Source organism: Tamandua tetradactyla, chromosome 21 (genome assembly GCF_023851605.1).
Source record: "Tamandua tetradactyla isolate mTamTet1 chromosome 21, mTamTet1.pri, whole genome shotgun sequence".
In the NCBI taxonomy this organism is placed as follows: Eukaryota; Metazoa; Chordata; class Mammalia; order Pilosa; family Myrmecophagidae; genus Tamandua; species Tamandua tetradactyla.
Window position 1 is genome coordinate 30,012,262 of NC_135347.1, and position 23,152 is coordinate 30,035,413.

The following is a 23,152-nucleotide window of genomic DNA, read 5'->3' on the forward strand; positions in this document are numbered from 1 at the left end:
ATTTGCTTGTCACTGAAATGCTTCAAAGTGTTCTGATAGTGTGATGGAATTAATGTTTTTCGTATATGAGGAAAACATGTCTTTTTTAGGGTCCAGAGGGTGGAATGTGCTGGTATGAAATGATGCATGTACCCTAGAAAAGCCATGTTTTAATCCTAATCCCATCGTGTAAAGGCAGCCATTTCTTTTAATCCTTATTCGGTATTCAATGTTTGAAGCTGTGATTAGATCACCCCCCCCCGGAGATGTGATTTAATCAAGAGTGGATGTCAAAGTGAATTAGCTGGAGGCGTGTCTCCACCCATTTGAGTGGGTCTTGATTAATTTCTAGAGTCCTATAAAAAAGGAAACATTTTGGAAAAAGAAAGAGATTTGGAGAGAGCAGAGCAGAATAACATAGCCACAAGAAGCAGAGTCCACCAGCCAGGGACCCTTGGAGATGAAGAAGGAACATGCCTCCTGGGGAGCTTCATGAAACCAAAGCCAGGAGAAGAAGCTAGCAGATGACGCCATGCTCGCCATGTGCCCTTCCAGATGAGAGAGGAACCCTGACCATGTTCACCATGTGCCTTTCCAGATGAGAGAGAAACTCTGTGTTCGACTCCCACTTGAGAAACATATCCTGAACTTCATCAGCCTTCTTGAACCAAGGTATCTTTCCCTGGATGCCTTAGGTTGGACATTTCTATAGCCTTGCTTTAATTGGGGCATTTTCTCGGCCTTATAAACTACCAACTTATTGAATTCCCCTCTTTAAAAGCCATTTTGTTTCTGGTATATTGCATTCCGGCAGCTAGCAAATTAGAACATGTGGAGAGCCGCCTCCCGGGTCTGGCCTAGTGGACACGCCGCAGCCTGCTCTAGAGTTCCCCCCGCCCATCGAGTGAGCCAAGATGGCGCCCGCATCCTGTTTCCGCGTATGACGCACGCGCCCACCAACCCTATCTTCCAATCACCTCTGTATACGTGGCACTAACCTATTGGGTTTGGGCACAGTATATAAGAGGTTACCCGGACAGGGTGGGTGGAGACGACCCACAGGGAGCCGTACCTGACGGCCGCATAGAGGTTGTTCCCCCGCGGGGTATCTTGTCCCGCGTGGAACCTGTAACAGAGAATGCAAGCTTAACTCCAGTAAAGGTCTGTGCTCACAACCGCTGTGTGCCTCGAACCCGTGTTTATCACTCGAGTCGGTTTGCCTGCGCCTGTCTCTTTCTCCCCTCCTGTTCCCTTCGCCGGCCGGGGATCAGAAGCTGAACGAGACGGCGCCGGACAAGTGGTGGCCCGTACGGGGAACCTTCTCTCTCGACACCTCTTCTGCAAGGAGAGCCGTACTGTCTCTTCTTGAACTGAGAAGGACGTGCATCCTGAGCTCGCAGCGGACTTCCCGCGCCTGATCACCGCGAGAAGGTGAGTACTTCTTATTACGTGAGAGTTAAGGCCCGCGGGCTTTCAGGTAGCCCCGGGGACTCGGAAGAGCTCTCCGAGTGATTAAGGTACAGTGCCGACTGCAAGCATGGGGCAGTCAGGAAGTTCACCCTTGTTACCTCCCTTAAAGACCCTTTTGAAGCAGCGGGGTATCTCGGTTAAGGAGAGTTCCCTCCTGCGGTTCCTTGACGATATTGCTGCTTTTTCCCCTTGGTTCGCCCATTCCGGTAGCCTTAGTCTGCCTTCTTGGTTAAAACTTGGTAATGACACAGAACGGGCGCGCCGGACGGGCCTTTGTATGGACCCGATCCTGGTCCCTATATGGGAGACCGTTCGTGCTTGTCTTGAGGCGGAGAATGCTACAGGCCTAAGTCCGTCTTCCGCCCTGCTGCCGGCACGGCACGCGCTCCAAGAAACTCAGTCAGTTTCGTCTGCAGACGGCTCCCGTAAAGGCAAGCCGCCAGAGTCAAGCGATAGTTCAGACACCTCTGACTCAGAGTCAGATGGTGATGAGACCGAGGGTGCAGACGCGCCTCCGCTGATCAATTGGGGGAGGCCCCCTGTCTCACCCACGCAGCCTTCCGCCCCGCCAGCGCCTGCTGCAGGGACGCGGCGGCTTCCGGTGAATGGTTTTGGTGATCTCGCCAAAAACCCTCACCACGGGCTCCCTCTGGTGGCCGAATCAGGTAATTACAGTGGCTGCTCTCCAACTTCTAAGCGCTTGTTAAAAGGAATGGGATATGTCCCCGGCAAAGGCTTAGGAGCCTCATTGCAGGGGCGCGCAAGGCCTATACAAGCTGTCTCCAATTCTGACAGACGAGGCCTGGGTTTTTCCTAGGGGCCACTGAGGAGAGATTCCCACCCACACCTATAAAACTAAGGTGGAAAACTAAGACTCCAGTCTGGGTGCCTCAGTGGCCCTTATCACAGGAAAAACTCTCAGCATTACACACTCTAGTGTCAGATCAGTTAAAAAAGGGCCACATCATTCCCTCCACATCACCTTGGAACACCCCTATTTTTGTCATAAAGAAAAAATCAGGCAGATGGAGATTGTTACATGATTTAAGAGCCATTAATAATTGCATGGAGTCCTTAGGACCTGTTCAGATGGGGTTGCCCCTTCTCTCAGCTCTGCCAGAGCATTGGTCTATTTTCATCTTAGACATCAAAGACTTACTAAAGAAACAGAAAGGGGGAATAGGTCACGGCCTGTCCCCAAAGGCTCAACTGTCCATAGCCTTATTTACATATAATTTTTTAAATGAAAATTCACTAGGAATGACACCTGCTCTTCAGCATACTACTCCGAGTCCTCCACATAGAGGTCTAGTCCATTGGAAGGATGTCCTGTCAGGACAATGGCAAGGCCCTGACCCAGTGCTCAGCTGGGCCAGAGGCTCTGTTTGTGTTTTTCCCTAGGAACCAGGACGTCAACCAGTGTGGGTTCCGGAAAGACTGGTGAGAACCGTGACGTCGCCCGAGGACGCCAAGGAACTGTTGCCCAGAAAATTGATAAGCCTCCAACCAGAGCCACCAGATCCGGTCTCCAACTCTGCTGATGACGGCGGCGACTGACGAGATGGCAACGAAAATGCCGGTCACCCTTCGATTGTTTAGAAGGGGGACCAGTTTTAATAACCCCCGTTGCCTTCGACCTTTCCAAACTGGGCGAGACTGTACAAAGTCTGTGGAACCGAGTCACCTCTTGGTTCTCTTGGCCCAATTTGACTACTTGGATTCTCGTAGCGGTGGGACTATTAGTGGGATTAGTCACTGTTAAATGCTTGTTAGAACGCTTGTTCCAGACACAGCAGCAATTGCGTGTTACTACCATGTTGGCTATGTCACTCGCCCCTGGTGCTCCTGACAACGACCGCCCTGCTGCCCAGTCCCCCATTTCACCGTATGACCCATCCCGGCCACTCAGGGCGGGACGCTCGAAAGCAAGACCCGCTGCAAGGCCCATGGCTGTGTCCCGGGTATAAAAGGCGGCACCAGATGTCATAATTTTGGTCTTAGGATGATCTCTAAGGCAGAGTCACGGTCCTGGCCAGACTAGACTCCGGCCATTGCACAGAGACATCTAGTGACACCCTCGACTCTGGTTGCCGCTCTCCTGAGCCCCGCTTAGCCCAGTTGCGAGGCGAAGCACTGCAGGGAGAGTCACGTGGTTTCCAGTTCACGGGCTCTCCGGTCTCTATATGAGGAGTGCACTCTGGTTGGTGCCTAGCAAGCCTAGTCCAGACTCCCCAAAGCACCAAAACAAGTAGTGGGCTAATCAAGCTCACGGGAGCTCACTCATCAATGGAGACACTGGGTCTAAGAAAGGGTCTACGGACCAAAAATAATAAAAAAGGGGGAGATGTGGAGAGCCGCCTCCCGGGTCTGGCCTAGTGGACACGCCGCAGCCTGCTCTAGAGTTCCCCCCGCCCATCGAGTGAGCCAAGATGGCGCCCGCATCCTGTATCCGCGTATGATGCACGCGCCCACCAACCCTATCTTCCAATCACCTCTGTATACGTGGCACTAACCTATTGGGTTTGGGCACAGTATATAAGAGGTTACCCGGACAGGGTGGGTGGAGACGACCCACAGGGAGCCGTACCTGACGGCCGCATAGAGGTTGTTCCCCCGCGGGGTATCTTGTCCCGCGTGGAACCTGTAACAGAGAATGCAAGCTTAACTCCAGTAAAGGTCTGTGCTCACAACCGCTGTGTGCCTCGAACCCGTGTTTATCACTCGAGTCGGTTTGCCTGCGCCTGTCTCTTTCTCCCCTCCTGTTCCCTTCGCCGGCCGGGGATCAGAAGCTGAACGAGACGGCGCCGGACAAGAACAATACTTGTGTTCCATTGAATGCTCACCAGAGGATGACTTTAGCAAAGGAAGGTTTTAATAATTAAGTGGATAAGATGACCTGTTCTGTGGATGTAAATCATCCTCTTTCCTCAGCCACTCCTGCTATTTCCCAATGGGCTTTTGAACAAAGTGGGCATGGTGGTAGAGATGGAGTTTTACATGGGCTCAGCAACATGGATTTCCACTCACTCAAGGCCAACGTGGCTATGACCATTACTGAGTACCCAATCTGACAATAGGAGACCCACATTCAGTCCCTGATATGGCACCATTTTCCAAGGTGTCCAGGCTGCTACATGGTTGAAGGTTGGTTACATTGGGCCACATCCATCATGGAAGGGACAGCTATTTGTTCTAATTGAAATAGACACATACTCTAGATATGGTTTTGCTTTCCTTGCATGCAATGCTTCCCCCAAAACTACCATGTGTGGACTTATGAAATGCTTTATCCACCATCATGGTATTTCCATACAGCATTGCTCCTGATCAGGGAACCCACTTCACAGCAAATGAAGTGTGGGAATGGGGACATGCTCATGGAATTCTCTGATCTTACCATGAACCGCATTATCCAGAGGCAGCTGGGTTAATAGAATGATAGAATGTCTTTTTAAGACCCAATTACAGTGCCAAGTAGGTGGCAATGCCTTGCAGGGTTGGAGCAATGTTCTCCAGGAGGCTGGGTATGCTCTGAATCAGCATCCACCTTATGGTGTTGTTTCTCCCATAGCCAGGATTCATGGATCCAGGAATCAAGGAGTAAACATAGGAGTGGCACCATTCACTATTACCCTTAGTGAGCCACTAGGAAAATTTTTGCTTCCTGTCACCAAAACCTTAAGTTTTGCTGGTCTATAGGTCTTAATTCCAATAGGAAGATTGCTCCTACCAGGACACACATGAATGACTCCACTGAACTGGAAGTTAAGACTGCCACTTGGCCACTTTGGGCTTCTTATGCCACTGAACCAACATGCATGAAAGGGAATTACTGTTCTGTCTGTGGCGACTGATCCTGACCATCAAGGGGAAATAGGACTGCAACTGCACAATGGAGATGAAGAGTTTTCCTGGAATACAGGATATCCCCTTAGGGTATCTCTTAGTACTGTCATGTCCTGCGATTAAAGTCAATGGAAAACTGCAACAACCCAATCCAGGCAGGAATACTAATGACCCAGAAACTTCAGGAATGAAGGTTTGAGTCACTCTACCTGGCAAAAAACCACATCCAGCTGAAGTGCTTGCTGAGGATAAAGGTAACATGGAATTGTTAGCAAAATAAAGTAGTGATAAATATGAGCTATGACCACATGTCCAGCTACAAAAATGAGAATTGTGATTGTATGAATATTTCCTTCTTGTTTTGTTATGAGTATGTTTACATTTGTACCTAAGAAAATATCATTTTTTCTTCTTATCATGTTACATAGTTATATTGTTCATGTTATGTTTTTTAAGTCATAGGATATGAAGTGCAAGAGTAAATGTTACATAAGTTCTTGCACCCTATTCTGCAGAAATGTAGTACATTTCCAGTTATATGCAGGACAATTGAATATTGTTAAGCAAAACATATTTCTGTCATTGTGTTCTATTTGGAAATTAAGCATGTTTCCAGGTGATGTTTATAGCTGTCAAGTTGACAAAGGGTGGACTGTGATGGTTAGGTTCTGGTGTCAACTTGGCCAAGTGATGATGCCTGTTGTTTAGTAAGGCAAGAACTGGCCTGACCATTGCTGCAAGGGTATTTCATGGCTGGTTGATAAACTGAAATGCTGGTATATTAATTCAGCAGTCAGTTGATTGCATCTGTGACTAATTATATCTGTGATCAATTTAGGAACATCTGCCACCAATGATATAATTCAGTCAGTGGTAGACCTTTAAGGAATAAGAGACTTTTTCACTGCTTCTTCAGCCAGTGAACCTCTCCTTTGGAATTCATACAGACCCTTCACCAGAGCTGCCAGCTTCACAGCCTGCCCTACAGGTTTTAGAATCTTCTGTTCCCATGGTTGTATGAGACACCTTTATAAACCTCATATTTACAGATATCTACATTGCCCCAGCCCTGACTAATACACTTATGTGTAGATATGTTACTAAGTTTTGCACATTAATCTTCTATCTCACTTTTTTGCTGGATTAGTTTATTAGTGAAAGTAGCTTTGGTGTGGCTTTCTCAAGATTTTCCAAGTATAGGATCATGTCATCTGCAACTAATGCAAGTTTTATTACTTCCTTTCTGATTTGGATGCCTTTTATTTATTTTTCTTTTGGAGGACAATTTTGCTGGTTAAAGAATTCTTGGCTGGAAATGTTTCTCTTTCAGTATCACAAATACATCAGACCATGACCTCTTGCCTCTATGGTGCCTATGAGTATTTGAACTTGGTGTTATATAGCGTCCCTTGTATGTGGTGACTCACTATTTTTTTTTGCTGTTTTCAGGACTTTCTGCTTCTCTTCAGCATGTGAGAATCTGATTAGTATGTGTCTTGGAGTGGGTCTATTTGGACTTATTCTACTTGGGGTTTATGGGGCTTCTTTGATTTGCATATTTATATCTTTTATAAAGGTTGGTTAGCTCTCTCTATTACCTACTCAACTAATACTCCTAGCCCTTTATTTTTCTCCTTCTGGAACGCCAGCGATACTTATATTTGCATGCTTTTATTGTCCATCATTTCTCTGAGATCCAATTTTTCCATCTTTTTTTGCCATTTGTTCTTTTACGCATTTAAATTCAGTTGTCTCATCCTCTAGTTCACTTATTCTTTATTTTGCTTCTTCAAATGTGCTGTAGTGTGTCTCTAGTATATTTTTAGTTTGGTCTTCTGTATCTTTCATCTCTATGAGATTTTCTATTTTTCTGTTTATTCTTTCAAATTCTTTATGCTGTTCTTCTTGAAATCTTTTATGTCAATAGCCAACCCATCAAATTTATTTAGGAGATTTGTATGAGCATCTTTGATTAGTTGTTCCAAATTCTGTGTCTTCTCCAGTGTTTTAATTTGGCCATTTGGCTAGCCATATCTGCCTGCATCTTCATGTGCTTTGTGACTTTCTGTTGGCTTGGAGGCATTTGATTACCTTGATAAGGTTATTCTGAAAGTTGTTTTTTTCTCACTTGTCTATTGTTTCATATTTGTTTAGGTTTGTGTTTAAAGTTTCCTTTGTTATTCATTTGTCAGTAATTTCCTGCCAAACCAAGGCCTAGATCTCTTGTAAGAGATGCAACTCTACTTAAAGATCTGTTGAAAACTGGTTAGATAAGCAGTTGCTGCACTGCAGTTTCTGCATTTTCCTAGCATATGGTGCTCTTTGCCCACCTCTTCCCCTCCTACCTACCTCTCCCTGACTGTGGTAGCTGGCTGAGCAGGATGTAAATCCAGTGCAATTGTACTCAAGACTACTTGCCTCAGTGTGTGCTAAAAGCCACTAATACCAGATTTGGGGTTAGGTAAATGTCTGCCTTGGTAGATAATCTGCTTTTGGACCCAATGGGACTGGTGGTCACTAGGGTCCCATTTGGAATGGACTTGGGTTAGAAGATTGTGGGATTCAACTGCCTCTGTCCACAACTAACCTAGAAAATTCTGGTGATGCAGCACAGCTCATCTTGTTCCTTGGCCACACCTCTCCACCTGTGCATGCCTAAGGGCTCTGGTACTCTATGGGAAAGAGAAAGAGGTAGCAAAAGACCCAACTCTTTTGCTAGCCAGTTGTCAGACCAGCTCCATTCTGCATCTCTTCCTCCTCCCAAAAGGTGGGCCCCATAGTCCCTACCAAAGCAACCAGGCACCCATAGCAACCTGTCTCAGGGGTCAGTGGAAGGTACTGTGCACTGGCTGGACATTCTTTATGCACAGGAAAGTCAAGTCTGCCAACTTCCAGGTTCCCCAAGTGACCATCCAGCTGCAGAGATGAGAGAAAAAATCTTCTAAGCTAGCTATGGAGGCTGGCAGGGATGCAAGAATGCCCTGCTCCTTCAGAACCTGCTATTTCCTGTGCACCACTGCTTGCCCCAGGTGGAGTCATGGTTGAACATACTTACCCCATTTTCTTCAACCCCATTTCTCCATGTTTTCATCCAGAACTTCCTCACATATTATAAAAGGCCCTCTCTGGTCACTCACCCTGGAACTGCTGTCTTATTTGTTTTCTATCACTTTTCTAGTTATTTCACGGAGCAGGGGTGAATTTAGCATATCCTATCCCACCATCTTCCTCTCTATTTTTTTTTTGTTTGTTTGTTTGTTTGGCTTTTAAAAAGGGGAATTTAATAAGTTGCAAGTTAACAGGTTTTAGGCTGTGGAATGTCCCAATTAAAGCAAGTCTATAAAAATGTCCAATCTAAGACATCTAGGGAAAGATACCATGATTCAAGAAGGTTGATGAAGTTCAAGGTTTCTCTCCCAAGTGGAAAGGCACTTTGTGAACACACGGTTACTCCCTCAGCTGGAAGGGCACATGGTGAACACAGCGTCAACTGCTAGCTTCCTCTCCAGCTCCCCAGAATGTGTTTTCTTTCTTCATTTCCAAAGGTTGCTAGGTGCTGGGCTCTCTGCTTCATGGTTTTGCAGTGTTCTCTGTTGTGGCTTTCTCATTTTTTTTTTTTTTTTTTAACATGGGCAGGCACCGGGAATCAAACCCGGGTCCTCGGGCATGGCAGGCAAGCACTCTTACCTGCTGAGCCACCATGGCCCGCCCTGTTGTGGCTTTCTCATGGCTCTGTTGTTCTTTTCTGCTTTCTCTGAATCTCTCACATTCTCCAAAATGTTTCCTCTCCTACAGGATTCCAGTAATCAAGACCCACCTAGAATGAGTGGAGTCACATCCCCACCTAATCCAGTTTAACAACCACTCTTGATTGAGTCACATCTCCAGGGAAATGATCTAATTAAAGTTTCAAGCATACAATACTGAATAAGGAATAAGGATTAGAAGAAACTGTTGTTCCCACGAAGCTGATTAAGATTAAGACATGGCTTTTCCAGGGTATATAAACCTTTTCAAACCAGCACATTCCACCCTCTGGACTCCAAAAGGGATATGTCTTTCCCATATACAAAATACATTAATTCCACCACAATATCAGAAATCTTAAATAATTCCAGTAACATTACAAATAAAATGCAAGGTTAAAACCAGTACAATGTCAGTTATATGTATGGTTTGTCCTAAGGCAAAATTCCCTTCAGGCTCTGGGCCTGTAAAACTCAAACAAGTTATTTACTGCCAACATACAAAGGAGGAACAGTCACAGGATACATACACCGACTTCCATAGGGAGGAATTGGAAGGAACACAGGGGTCACAGGACCCAAGCAGTTTTGAAAACCTGCAGGGCAAATTTCATCAGATTTCAAAATCTGAGAGTCATTTATCTTACAGGCTTTAGAAAACCACAGTCCCACCCTTTCCAAGCTGCCTCTCTCCAAACGTAACCTTGGGGGACATTAGGGAGACCACCTTTTTCTCAGCTCCACCCTCTTCAAGAATTTGGGCTGCACCCAGGCTCTCTGCCATTGCTGGGGCACACACTTAACCCCTCCATGTGATGGCAGCCAGGCTCTCCGCAAACCCCAAGGAATGTGCTTCACCCTCTCCAAGGCCTGAGGCGGCATGACTCTTCCATTGCAATGAGGTGGAAGGCCCATCCTCTGCCTTTGGGGTAAACTCACCCTCTCCACATGCTTGGGTGGGTCCACTCTCCTGGCCTGAGGCTTCATAACTTCGAACCTCAGCCTCCATGGTTTTGCTTCTGAAGTTATTTTTCCTTCAGTGTGTCCCTTCTCTGTCCCTCTCAGTACTGACTGGCAGTGGCTCTCTTCATACAGATCCTGCAACACTCTTTTTTTTTTTTTTTTTTTTTTTTTTAAAGAGGGAGGAAGGGAAGGAAAGACAGAGAGAAGGAAGGAAGGATGGAAGGAAGAAAGGGAAACATCTTTAAACATTTTCTTGTTTTATTGTATTTTGTTTGTTTGTTACATGGGCTGGGGCCGGGAATCGAACCGAGGTCCTCCGGCATGGCAGGCAAGCACTTTGCCCGCTGAGCCACCGCGGCCCGCCTCTGCAACACTCTTGTTGGCTCTCTTTGCAGTAGCCTCTGATCATACCCATCGACATAAGGAATTTCCACAAATCCTTCATGGGTAACTCCATGTCCAATCCTGGCTTTCTCTGAAGTGGCTGACTGGTTCCATATATGGTTAAATCCTCATGTGGGGCACTATTATCTGGGCTCTTCCTTCCTGGAGGCCCAGAATTTTCCAGGACATCAATTTCTGGTTTCTTTATACCCAGGTGTTCATTTTTCAGCTTATCTCTTTCCGGTCCCATTTCACTATAAACTGTGAGGAGAAACGAGGCTGCACTTTCCATGTTTAATTTGGAAATTTCTTCTGCTAAATATCCAAGATCATGGTTTTTAAAATCTGCCTCTATCCAAAGCCACTAGTCAATTTTGCCAGATTATCTGCCATTTTAAAACAATGATCACCTTCTTTCCAGTCTGCAATAATACATGCCTCATTTCTGTGTAGAATCTGGTGAGAGGTATCTTTAGAGTTTACATTTCTGCCAACAGTCTCTTCAAAGCATTCTAGGCCTTCTCTATCAAACTCCTCATAACTCTTGCATAATCTTCCCCTTATCCATTTAAAAAGCTATACCAATATGTTTGTTATTTGCAAACCACAGAAGCACCCCACTCCTCTGATACCAAAATCTGTTCTCGTTCGCTAGCTGCCAGAATGCAATATATCAGAAATGGAATAGCTTTTAAAAAAGAGAATTTAATAAATTTCAAACTAACAGATTTTAGGATGTGGAAATGTCCCAATTAAAGCAAGTCTACAGAAATGTCTAATCTAAGGCATCTAGGGAAACATACCTTGATTCAAGAAGGCCGATGAAGTTCATGGTTTCTCTCTCAAATGGAAAGGCACTTGGTGAACACGGTCAGGGTTTCTCTTTCAGCTGGAAGGGCACATGGCGAATGCGACATCATTTGCTTGCTTCCTTTCTAGCTCCCCAGGAGGCATTTTCTTCTTCATCTCCAGAAGTCGCTGGCTGGTGGACTCTCTGCTTCGTGGTTCTGCTGCATTCTCTGTTGCAGCTTTCTCGTGGCTCTGTCATTCTTTTTTGCTCTCTCTGAATCTCTCCCTCTCTTAAGTATTTTAATTTACATTTACATGCACAATACTTTTCATCTATTTATATTGAAATAAATATTAATAGATGAAAATAAATTCAGGTTTTGTAGGCATTGTTACATTCTTTATGACAAAGGCTTAGCAAGAGCAATGGATAAAAGCAATCTCAAGGACATTCTTGTGGCCTCATTTAGTGTCAACAAATATCTTCCACTCAGAAACTTTGATCAGAGTTCAAGAATGATGATCACTTTCATCACTTGCTATTTCTGTTTAATTGGTAGGTATAATTAGGTAGTTCACAGAAGGAGATGATGTAGCTGCTGTCTTCATGGACAAACTTGGGCATGATGGCCTCTTCCATGATCTATGTCACCTCCTCCTTGATGGGACATCTTCCAGGTCTCCAGCTCTGTAGGGCAAGATAAGAGAGCAGCCAGTCAACCAAGGGTGGTGGCCAGGCCCAAGGCTACCCTCCTGTCACCTTGTGCTGTGCACTCCTTCCCCTTGGAGGCCAAAGCCAGGGCTCAACACACTGTGTTCTGTGTCCTGGGAGGTGGCAGTAGCTCCTTGCTGGACATATGGATTTTAAATGAAGTAAATCAGTCATTTTTCACAGAAAATGAAATTGATTATGTAAAAAATTACAATGTATCTAGATAACAATTCTAAGAACTAATGAATGATTATAGCAGCCTTGCTGGAAAGAAGGCTAATATTAAAAAGGCATTGTATTTCTAGATGCTAGTAATAAGAAATAGAACAATAAAAGTGTAAAACTATCATTTATCACAGCATTACAAACAGAAAGTATTTAGGAATAAATTTATCTTAACGTGTGAAAGAAATGTTCATTGAGAAATTCAAAATGTACTTGAAATTAAAAAAATAAAAAAAGACCTAGGTAAATGGAGAGACATACTATGTGTTTTAGTTTGTTAAAGTTGCCAGAATGCAATATACCAGAAATGGAATGGCTTCTGCATAAATTTAAGTTGCAAAGTCATGGTTCTAAGGCAATGAAAATGTTCAAATTAAGGCACCAAGAGGTTAACTTCACTCAAGAAAAGCTGATGCTATCCAGAACACTTTTATCAACTGGGAAGGCACAAGGCCCTACCTTGAATGGGTAGAGATATATCTCCATGGAAACCACCTAATCAAAAGATTCCACCCACAACTGGGTGAGTCATAGCTCCACAGAAACCACTTAATCAAAAAGATCCCGCCCAGAAATGTTGATTGAGGATTAAAGAACATGCTTATTCTGGGGTACGCAATAATTTCAAACCGGCCCATTCCACCCTCTGGACCCAAACACATGTAAAAAATACATTCATTCATTGAAATATCACAAAGCCTTAAACCATTTCAGAACAATACAAATAAAATACCAAGTCAGAAACAGTGCAAAATCTCCTCAAAGTCAGCTACAGGCATGGTCTGTCTTAAGGCAAAATTCTTCTTTGGCTCTGGAACAGTCAAACTCAAAACAAGTTATCTGCTGTCAGCATACAAAGGGAAGACAGTCATAGGATACATGTTCCTATTTCCATAGGGAGGAATTGGAAGGAACACAGGGGTCACAGGACCAAATAGTTATGAAAACCTGCTGGGCAAACTCCATTAGATTCCAAAGTCTGAGAGTCGTTTATCCTCAGGGCTTAAAAAGCGGCAGTCCCAACCTTTCCAAGGGTTTATGTGACAGCCCTATCCTCTCCGAATGCAACCTTAAGGGACACTGGGGAGATTGCCATTTTATCAACTCCACCTTCTCCAAACATTGGGGCAGTACTGACAATATCTGCAATCTCTGGGGCACATGCTCAACCTCTCCAGAAAAATAGGTGACAGCCAGGGTCTCTCCAGTGCTCAAGGAATGTTCTCCACCCTCTCAGAAGTCTGGGACACCATAACTCTTACAGAATATTTAGGTGGGAGGCCCACCTTCTTCCTTTGGAACAAACTCACCCTCTCCAGTTGCTCAAGTGGGTACACTCTCCTGGCCAAAGTTCCCTTGACTTCGGGGCTTAGCACCCATAGTTGTACCTTTGATGGTATTCTTCCTTCAGTTTGTCCCTTTTCTGTCCCTTTTGGTCCAGACTAGCAATGGTTCCATTTATACAGATCCCACAACACTCTTGGTTTTCTATGTAGTATGCTGGGATCATGCCCATCAAATGACTACTTTCTGGATAACTCCATCTCCAACCCTATATTTTTCTGAGATGGCTGACTGGATCCATGTTTGGTTAAATCCTCATATGAGCACTATTCTCCGGGGTCTCCCTTTCTGGATGCCTAGAATTTTCCATGCCATCCCTTTCTGGTTTCTTTGTTCCAAGAGTTCAGTTCTCATTATATTTCTGTCCTGTCTCATTTCACTATAAGCTGCAAGGAGAAACCAGGCTGCACTTTCAACATTTAATTTGGAAATCTCTTCAGCTAAGTGTACCATGTCATGGCTTTAAAAATCTGTCTTCCATCTAAAACCAGCAGTCAATTTTGCCAAATTCTTTGCCACTTTAAAACAAGGATCACCCTCCTTCCAATTTGCAATAACACATGCATCATTTCTTTCTAAAGCCTTATCAGAAGTATCTTTATAGTCCACATTTTTATAGTCTTTTTAAAACATTTTAGATCTTGTCTATCAAGCTTCTCACAACGATTCCAGAATCTTTTCCTTATCCATTTCGAAAACCATTCCAACATGTTTAGCATTTGTAAGCTGCAACAACACCCCACTTCTCTGGTACCAGAATCTGTTTTAAAGTTTGTTAAAACTTCCAGAATGTAATATATCAGAAATGGAACAGCTTTTAAAAGGGAATTTATCAAGTTGCAAGTTCCCAGTTCTAAGGTCACGAATATATCCAAATTAAGGCACCAAGAAGAAGTTACCTTCACTCAAGAAAGGCTGATGCTGTCCAGAACACTTCTGTCAGCTGGGAAAGCACCTGGCTGGCATCTGTTTGGGTCTTTGGCTTCTGAAAACCTCTGTCAGCTGGGAAGCCACATGACAACACCTGCTAGATTTCTCTCCTGGCTTGTTGTTTCATAAGACTTCCCTGGGGGCGTTTTCCTTCTTCATCTCCAAAGATCTCTGGCAGTACAGCCTCTGTCAGATCCTTCCCAAATAAGTCCTTCCCTCTTAAAGAACTTCAGTAAACAACTCCACCTTGAATAGGTAGAGATGCATTTCCATGTAAACCACCTTATCAGAAGGTCCCACTCACAATTGGGACCCACTCACATATCTCCATGGGAATATCTTAATCAAAAAGATCCCACCCAACAATATTGAATTGGGATTAAAGAACATAGCTTTTCTGGGGTAACAGCAGTTTCAAACAAGAACATCATGCTTGTGGATTAAAAGACTCTATTGTTGAGATGTCTTTTTACCCCAAATTGATTTATATAGTCATGTAAGCCTAATCAAAATACTAACAGACTTTTGTTCTCTCACAATTGATAAACTAATTTAAAAATGTATATGAAGATGTGCGGGTTCAGTTCCTGGAGGCTGCCCATGCCAAAAAAAAAAAATTGAAAATGTGAAGAAGCCAGGGAAGCAAAACTTTGTATTTTTTATTTTCTGCCATTAAATTGGCTTATTCCCTTTATCCTGCAGGTCTTAATTGAAATGTCAACTCCTCAGAGAGCCCTTTCCTTGTCATTCTATCTAAAGAACTTCTTTCTTACTCTATAATATATTGTCCTATTGATTCCTTCTCAATACTAGTCACAATAATTACATCCATTTTTTCCTTTTATTATCTATTTCTAGAAATTAAGCTCCTTAAGACGGGTAATTTGTCTGTGCTGCTGTGTCTTAAGTGCCTAATACAGTGTTTGCCAAACAGAATACACTCAAAAATATTCACCGAATGCTTAATGAATGAATGAATGTCATACACAAATTACTTGATAGCACTTTGATTCCATTTTTTATCTGTAAATTGAGAAGATGAAAGTAGATGATTTCCAAAGTCTCTTCTAAGTTTCTAGTCCCCTCTTAAGTCCTCCAATACAGGTTCCAAATAACTGAATCACGGAATTAGTTGGGTAGTTAAGTCAAATGGTAGTTTGTAGTGTCTCCTTCTACTTATTTGTCATTTGTTATTAGAGAATAGATGATGTAGGGCTAGTTTTGATGCTTCCTATAGGTGATACAGCTTCAAAGAGATCTCAGCATTCAAGAACAAGAATCATCAGCTGCCCAAACACCTTGGCCCACCTCAGAGAGATATGACATGTTTCTGCAATATTTAGAATAAGCGCTCAATTCTTTTTGCGTTCTAGATTAGTTTTCACAGGAATTCTACCCATCAGAATGTTACATTAACCCATTCATTCTTGAGAAATCCCTATAAATTTATTCCTCTGACAGAACAATCATAAATAAATCCCCTCTACTTTTTTCATTACTTCATCTAAGATATTTGGTCAAAACGTAAATAGTTTTACACTTTTGGTTGCAATAATCGTATAAAAAACCTCAGATAATTTGAATGTTCCTGGTAGAATTTTAAGATGGATTTCTTTGCTTTTCTAAAAATAAGACCACAACTAAAACTAATACAAGCTGTCACAATTTGTATAAACTGTGACATTTGTGAGCATGATCTGTTTAGCCAGAAAACCTATGTTATCCACAGGTATTGACATAAACTTCTCTGGTAAAGTGTAAGGAAATATGACTGTGGTAGTGCAGAGGACAGATCAATTATTTATATTATGTTGGGCAGGCACAGGTCAGATGTGAATTAGACTCATTATTTTCCCCTTATTCCCACAGGCTTCCTCCAATAAGTATTTATTGATTTATTTTCCCAGAATGACTTTCTCCTGCTTATGGATTAAGCATCTCTAGACTTGGCATTCACATTTTTAGTTCACAAGGGGAACTATTTAGTTATTTGCTCAACTATTCAACTTACCAAAGCTGAGATTATTAAAAGTTGAAATTATTAAAGTTGAGATTATTAAAATAAACAGGAAATTCATGAAGTGTGTATCCTTATGTTTTGGTTTGGTAAAGCTGCCAGAATTCAATATACCAAAAAATGAGTTGGTTTTTACAATAAGAATTTATTGGCTTACAAACTTACAGTTCTAAGGCTATGAAAATATCTGACTCAAGGCATCAACAGGATGATACCTGGACTCTTAAGACAGGCTGCTGGTGTCTGGAACACCTCAACACAGCACACCTGTTACACATTGTCTGCTGGTCCTTTACTCTTGGGTTCTATTGTTTTCAGCTTCTGGTTGCAGTGTTTTCCTCTCTCAGCTTCTGTGGGTCTTAGTTTCTCCAGGACTGTTCTCTGAAAGCTTCTCTTAATTTCATCTCTTTCTGCTTTTGAGTGTGTTTTGCCCTCCTATAGCAGACTCCAGCAAAAAGATCAAGATCCATCCTTGTGGGTCACATCATTGGACTAACCTAATCAAAAAGTTCCATTTATAATAGGTCTATACCCACAGGAATGGTTCAAAAGAACATGGCTTTATCTCGGGGTACATAACAGCTTCAAAATAACACACCCTAGAATTATTTACTTTGAGGGCTCAGAACACAAATGTCTGTTGAGAATAGGTAAGTAATAAAAATGAATTTAAAAACCTGGAATAAAAATTATGGTAAAAGCGAGGTTACATAGCTGCCACTCAATTCCACCCAATTGTTATAATCAGAAAAGGTCAGTCTAGTATCACTAAATTTATATATTTAGAAAAAGGAAATTGAAACGTTGGCAACTAATTGTTTGGTTTTTTTTTTTGATTTCAAATAAATTTTGCAGGAAAACAAAAATCTTCTGCAGGTTATATGTATTACCAGTCTGCCAGTTAAGGATTACTTCAGGGACTTCCTGGAAGATGGCGGCTTAGTAAGACGCGCGGATCTTAGTTTCTTCTCCAGGACACCTACTAGGGGAGTAGAAACGATACAGAAAGCGCCCAAAGCCACAACAGAGATAAAAAAAGACAGCGTACCCCATCCTGGAACGGCTGGCTGGCTGAGAGAAGCAGCTCGGGTGAGATCGCCGAGGCGCGCGGGCCTTACCGGGCAGGGTGGCAAGCGGCCGGAGATACTCCCTTCCCCCTTCCCGGGCCGGCTGGGAGAATTGGGGAGGTGGTCCCTGAAACCAAGGCGACTGGCGCCCACACCACGCGCAGCCCCCGGACCAACTGAGAGAATTGGATCGGAAACCCCCAGGCCGCGGAGAACGGTGACGGGTGGGGGAGGCCCCTTCCAAACCCGTGACTCCCGGGGAACGTGCACTCTCTCGGGCGGGCCGCTGCCGCTGGCGCCCTCCCACCACGCTTGTTGCCCAGGGCCGACTAGGAAATTCGGACGGGCTCTTTCCCTGGCTGCGGCGACCAGCAACCCTCCCTGCGTTCGGACACCCGCCCTGCGTTCGGACCCCTGGGCCGGCTCAAGCCGCTTCGGCTAGCGAACCCCCAGGACGGCGAGAGTTTTCCAAAGTTCAAGGTCCCACAGCACCTTTTACTGGTGGGACCCGCAGACAAACGTGTGCCACGAGCGCCACCTACTGGGCAGGATAAGAAAAACAGAACCCAGAGATTTCACAGAAAAATATTACAACCTTGCTGGGTCCAACACCAAGAGAAATCTGAATAAATGCCCAGACGCCAGCAGCAGAAGATAACTGTCCACGCTCAAAAGATCGAGAATATGGCTCAGTCAAAGGAACAAACCAATAGCTCAAATGAGACACAAGAGCTGAGACAACTAATGCTGAATATACGAACAGAAATGGAAAACCTCTTCAAAAATGAAATCGATAAATTGAGGGAGGACATGAAGAGGACATGGGCTGAACATAAAGAAGAAATAGAAAAACTGAAAAAACAAATCGCAGAACTTATGGAAGTGAAGGATAAAGTAGCAAACATAGAAAAAATAATGGATAGCTACAATGATAGATTTAAAGAGACAGAAGATAGAATTAGTGATTTGGAGGATGGAACATCTGAATTCCAAAAAGAAACAGAAACTATAGGGAAAAGAATGGAAAAATTTGAACAGGGTATCAGGGAACTCAAGGACAATATGAACCGCACAAATATACGTGTTGTGGGTGTCCCAGAAGGAGAAGAGAAGGGAAAAGGAGGAGAAAAACTAATGGAAGAAATTATCACTGAAAATTTCCCAACTCTTATGAAAGACCTAAAATTACAGATCCAAGAAGTGCAGCGCACCCCAAAGAGATTAGACCCAAATAGGCGTTCTCCAAGACACTTACTAGTTAGAATGTCAGAGGTCAAAGAGAAAGAGAAGATCTTGAAAGCAGCAAGAGAAAAACAATCTGTCACATACAAGGGAAACCCAATAAGACTTTGTGTAGATTTCTCAGCAGAAACCATGGAAGCTAGAAGACAGTGGGATGATATATTTAAAATACTAAAAGAGAAAAACTGCCAACCAAGACTCCTATATCCAGCAAAATTATCCTTCAAAAATGAGGGAGAAATTAAAACATTCTCAGACAAAAAGTCACTGAAAGAATTTGTGACCAAGAGACCAGCTCTGCAAGAAATACTAAAGGGAGCACTAGAGTCAGATACAAAAAGACAGAAGAGAGAGATATGGAAAAGAGTGTAGAAAGAAGGAAAATCAGATATGATATATATAATACAAAAGGCAAAATGTTAGAGGAAAATATTATCCAAACAGTAATAACACTAAATGTCAATGGACTGAATTCCCCAATCAAAAGACATAGATTGACAGAATGGATTAAAAAACAGGATCCTTCGATATGCTGTCTACAGGAAACACATCTTAGACCCAAAGATAAACATAGGTTGAAAGTGAAAGGTTGGGAAAAGATATTTCATGCAAATAACAACCAGAAAAGAGCAGGAGTGGCTATACTAATATCCAACAAATTAGACTTCAAATGTAAAACAGTTAAAAGAGACAAAGAAGGACACTATATACTAATAAAAGGAACAATTAAACAAGAAGACATAACAATCATAAATATTTACGCACCGAATCAGAATGCCCCAAAATATGTGAGGAATATACTGCAAACACTGAAAAGGGAAATAGACTCATATACCATAATAGTTGGAGACTTCAACTCACCACTCTCATCAAGGGACAGAACATCTAGACAGAGGATCAACAAAGAAATAGAGAATCTGAATATTACTATAAATGAACTAGACTTAATAGACATTTATAGGACATTACATCCCACAACAGCAGGATACACCTTTTTCTCAAGTGCTCATGGATCATTCTCAAAGATAGACCATATGCTGGGTCACAAAGCAAGTCTCAACAAATTTAAAAAGATTGAAATCTTACACAACACTTTCTCGGACCATAAAGGAATGATGTTGGAAATCAATAATAGGCAGAGTGCCAGAAAATTCACAAATACGTGGAGGCTCAACAACACACTCCTAAACAACGACTGGGTCAAAGAAGAAATTGCAAGAGAAATTAGCAAATACCTCGAGGCGAATGAAAATGAAAACACAACATATCAAAACTTATGGGACGCAGCAAAGGCAGTGCTAAGAGGGAAATTTATTGCTCTAAATGCCTATATCAGAAAAGAAGAAAAGGCAAAAATTCAGGAATTAACTATCCATTTGGAAGAACTGGAGAAAGAACAGCAAGCTAACCCCAAAGCAAGCAAAAGGAAAGAAATAACAAAGATTAGAGCAGAAATAAATGAAATTGAAAACATGAAAACAATAGAGAAAATCAATAAGGCCAGAAGTTGGTTCTATGAGAAAATCAATAAGATTGATGGGCCCTTAGCAAGATTGACAAAAAGAAGAAGAGAGAGGATGCAAATAAATAAGATCAGAAATGGAAGAGGAGACATAACTACAGACCTCACAGAAATAAAGGAGGTAATAACAGGATACTATGAACAACTTTACGCTAATAAATACAACAATTTAGAGGAAATGGACGGGTTCCTGGAAAGACATGAACAACCAACTTTGACTCAAGAAGACATAGATGACCTCAACAAACCAATCACAAGTAAAGAAATTGAATTAGTCATTCAAAAGCTTCCTAAAAAGAAAAGTCCAGGACCAGATGGTTTCACATGTGAATTCTACCAAACGTTCCAGAAAGAATTAGTACCAATTCTCTTCAAACTCTTCAAAAAAATCGAAGTGGAGGGAAAACTACCTAATTCATTCTATGAAGCCAACATCACCCTCATACCAAAACCAGGCAAAGATATTACAACAAAAGAAAACTACAGACCAATCTCTCTAATGAATACAGATGCAAAAATCCTCAATAAAATTCTAGCAAATCGTATCCAACAACACATTAAAAGAATTATACATCATGACCAAGTAGGATTCATCCCAGGTATGCAAGGAGGGTTCAACATAAGAAAATCAATTAATGTAATACACCATATCAACAAATCAAAGCAGAAAAATCACATGATCATCTCAATTGATGCAGAGAAGGCATTCGACAAGATTCAACATCCTTTCCTGTTGAAAACACTTCAAAAGATAGGAATACAAGGGAACTTCCTTAAAATGATAGAGGGAATATATGAAAAACCCACAGCTAATATCATCCTCAATGGGGAAAAATTGAAAACTTTCCCCCTAAGATCAGGAACAAGACAAGGATGTCCACTATCACCACTATTATTCAACATTGTGTTGGAGGTTCTAGCCAGAGCAATTAGACAAGAAAAAGAAATACAAGGCATCAAAATTGGAAAGGAAGAAGTAAAACTATCACTGTTTGCAGACGATATGATACTATACGTCGAAAACCCGGAAAAATCCACAACAAAACTACTAGAGCTAATAAATGAGTACAGCAAAGTAGCAGGTTACAAGATCAACATTCAAAAATCTGTAGCATTTCTATACACTAGTAATGAACAAGCTGAGGGGGAAATCAAGAAACGAATCCCATTTACAATTGCAACTAAAAGAATAAAATACCTAGGAATAAATTTAACTAAAGAGACAAAAAACCTATATAAAGAAAACTACAAAAAACTGTTAAAAGAAATCACAGAAGACCTAAATAGATGGAAGGGCATACCGTGTTCATGGATTGGAAGACTAAATATAGTTAAGATGTCAATCCTACCTAAATTGATTTACAGATTCAATGCAATACCAATCAAAATCCCAACAACTTATTTTTCAGAAATAGAAAAACCAATAAGCAAATTCATCTGGAAGGGCAGGGTGCCCCGAATTGCTAAAAACCTCTTGAGGAAAAAAAACGAAGCTGGAGGTCTCGCGCTGCCTGACTTTAAGGCATATTATGAAGCCACAGTGGTCAAAACAGCATGGTATTGGCATAAAGATAGATATATCGACCAATGGAATCGAATAGAGTGCTCAGATATAGACCCTCTCATCTATGGACATTTGATCTTTGATAAGGCAGTCAAGCCAACTCACCTGGGACAGAGCAGTCTCTTCAATAAATGGTGCCTAGAGAACTGGATATCCATATGCAAAAGAATGAAAGAAGACCCATCTCTCACACCCTATACAAAAGTTAACTCAAAATGGATCAAAGATCTAAACATTAGGTCTAAGACCATAAAACAGTTAGAGGAAAATGTTGGGAGATATCTTATGGATCTTACAACTGGAGGCGGTTTTATGGACCTTAAACCTAAAGCAAGAGCACTGAAGAAGGAAATAAATAAATGGGAACTCCTCAAAATTAAACACTTTTGTGCATCAAAGAACTTCATCAAGAAAGTAGAAAGACAGCCTTCACAATGGGAGACAATATTTGGAAATGATATATCAGATAAAGGTCTAGTATCCAGAATTTATAAAGAGATTGTTCATCTCAACAACAAAAAGACAGCCAACCCAATTACAAAATGGGAAAAAGACTTGAACAGACACCTCTCAGAAGAGGAAATACGGATGGCCAAGAGGCACATGAAGAGATGCTCAATGTCCCTGGCCATTAGAGAAATGCAAATCAAAACCACAATGAGATATTATCTCACACCCACCAGAATGGCCATTATCAACAAAACAGAAAATGACAAGTGCTGGAGAGGATGCGGAGAAAGAGGCACACTTATCCACTGTTGGTGGGAATGTCAAAGGGTGCAACCACTGTGGAAGGCAGTTTGGCGGTTCCTCAAAAAGCTGAATATAGAATTGCCATACGACCCAGCAATACCATTGCTAGGTATCTACTCAAAGGACTTAAGGGCAAAGACACAAACGGACATTTGCACACCAATGTTTATAGCAGCATTATTTACAATTGCAAAGAGATGGAAACAGCCAAAATCTCCATCAACAGAAGAGTGGCTAAACAAACTGTGGTATATACATACGATGGAATATTATGCAGCTTTAAGACAAGATAAACTTATGAACCATGTAATAACATGGATGGACCTAGAGAATATTATGCTGAGTGAATCCAGCCAAAAACTAAAGGACAAATACTGTATGGTCCCACTGATGTGAACGGACATTCGAGAATAAACTTGAAATATGTCATTGGTAACAGAGTTCAGCAGGAGTTAGAAACAGGGTAAGACAATGGGTAATTGAAGCTGAAGGGATACAGACTGTGCAACAGGACTAGATACAAAAACTCAAAAATGGACAGCACAATAATACCTAATTGTAAAGTAATCATGTTAAAACACTGAATGAAGCTGCATCTG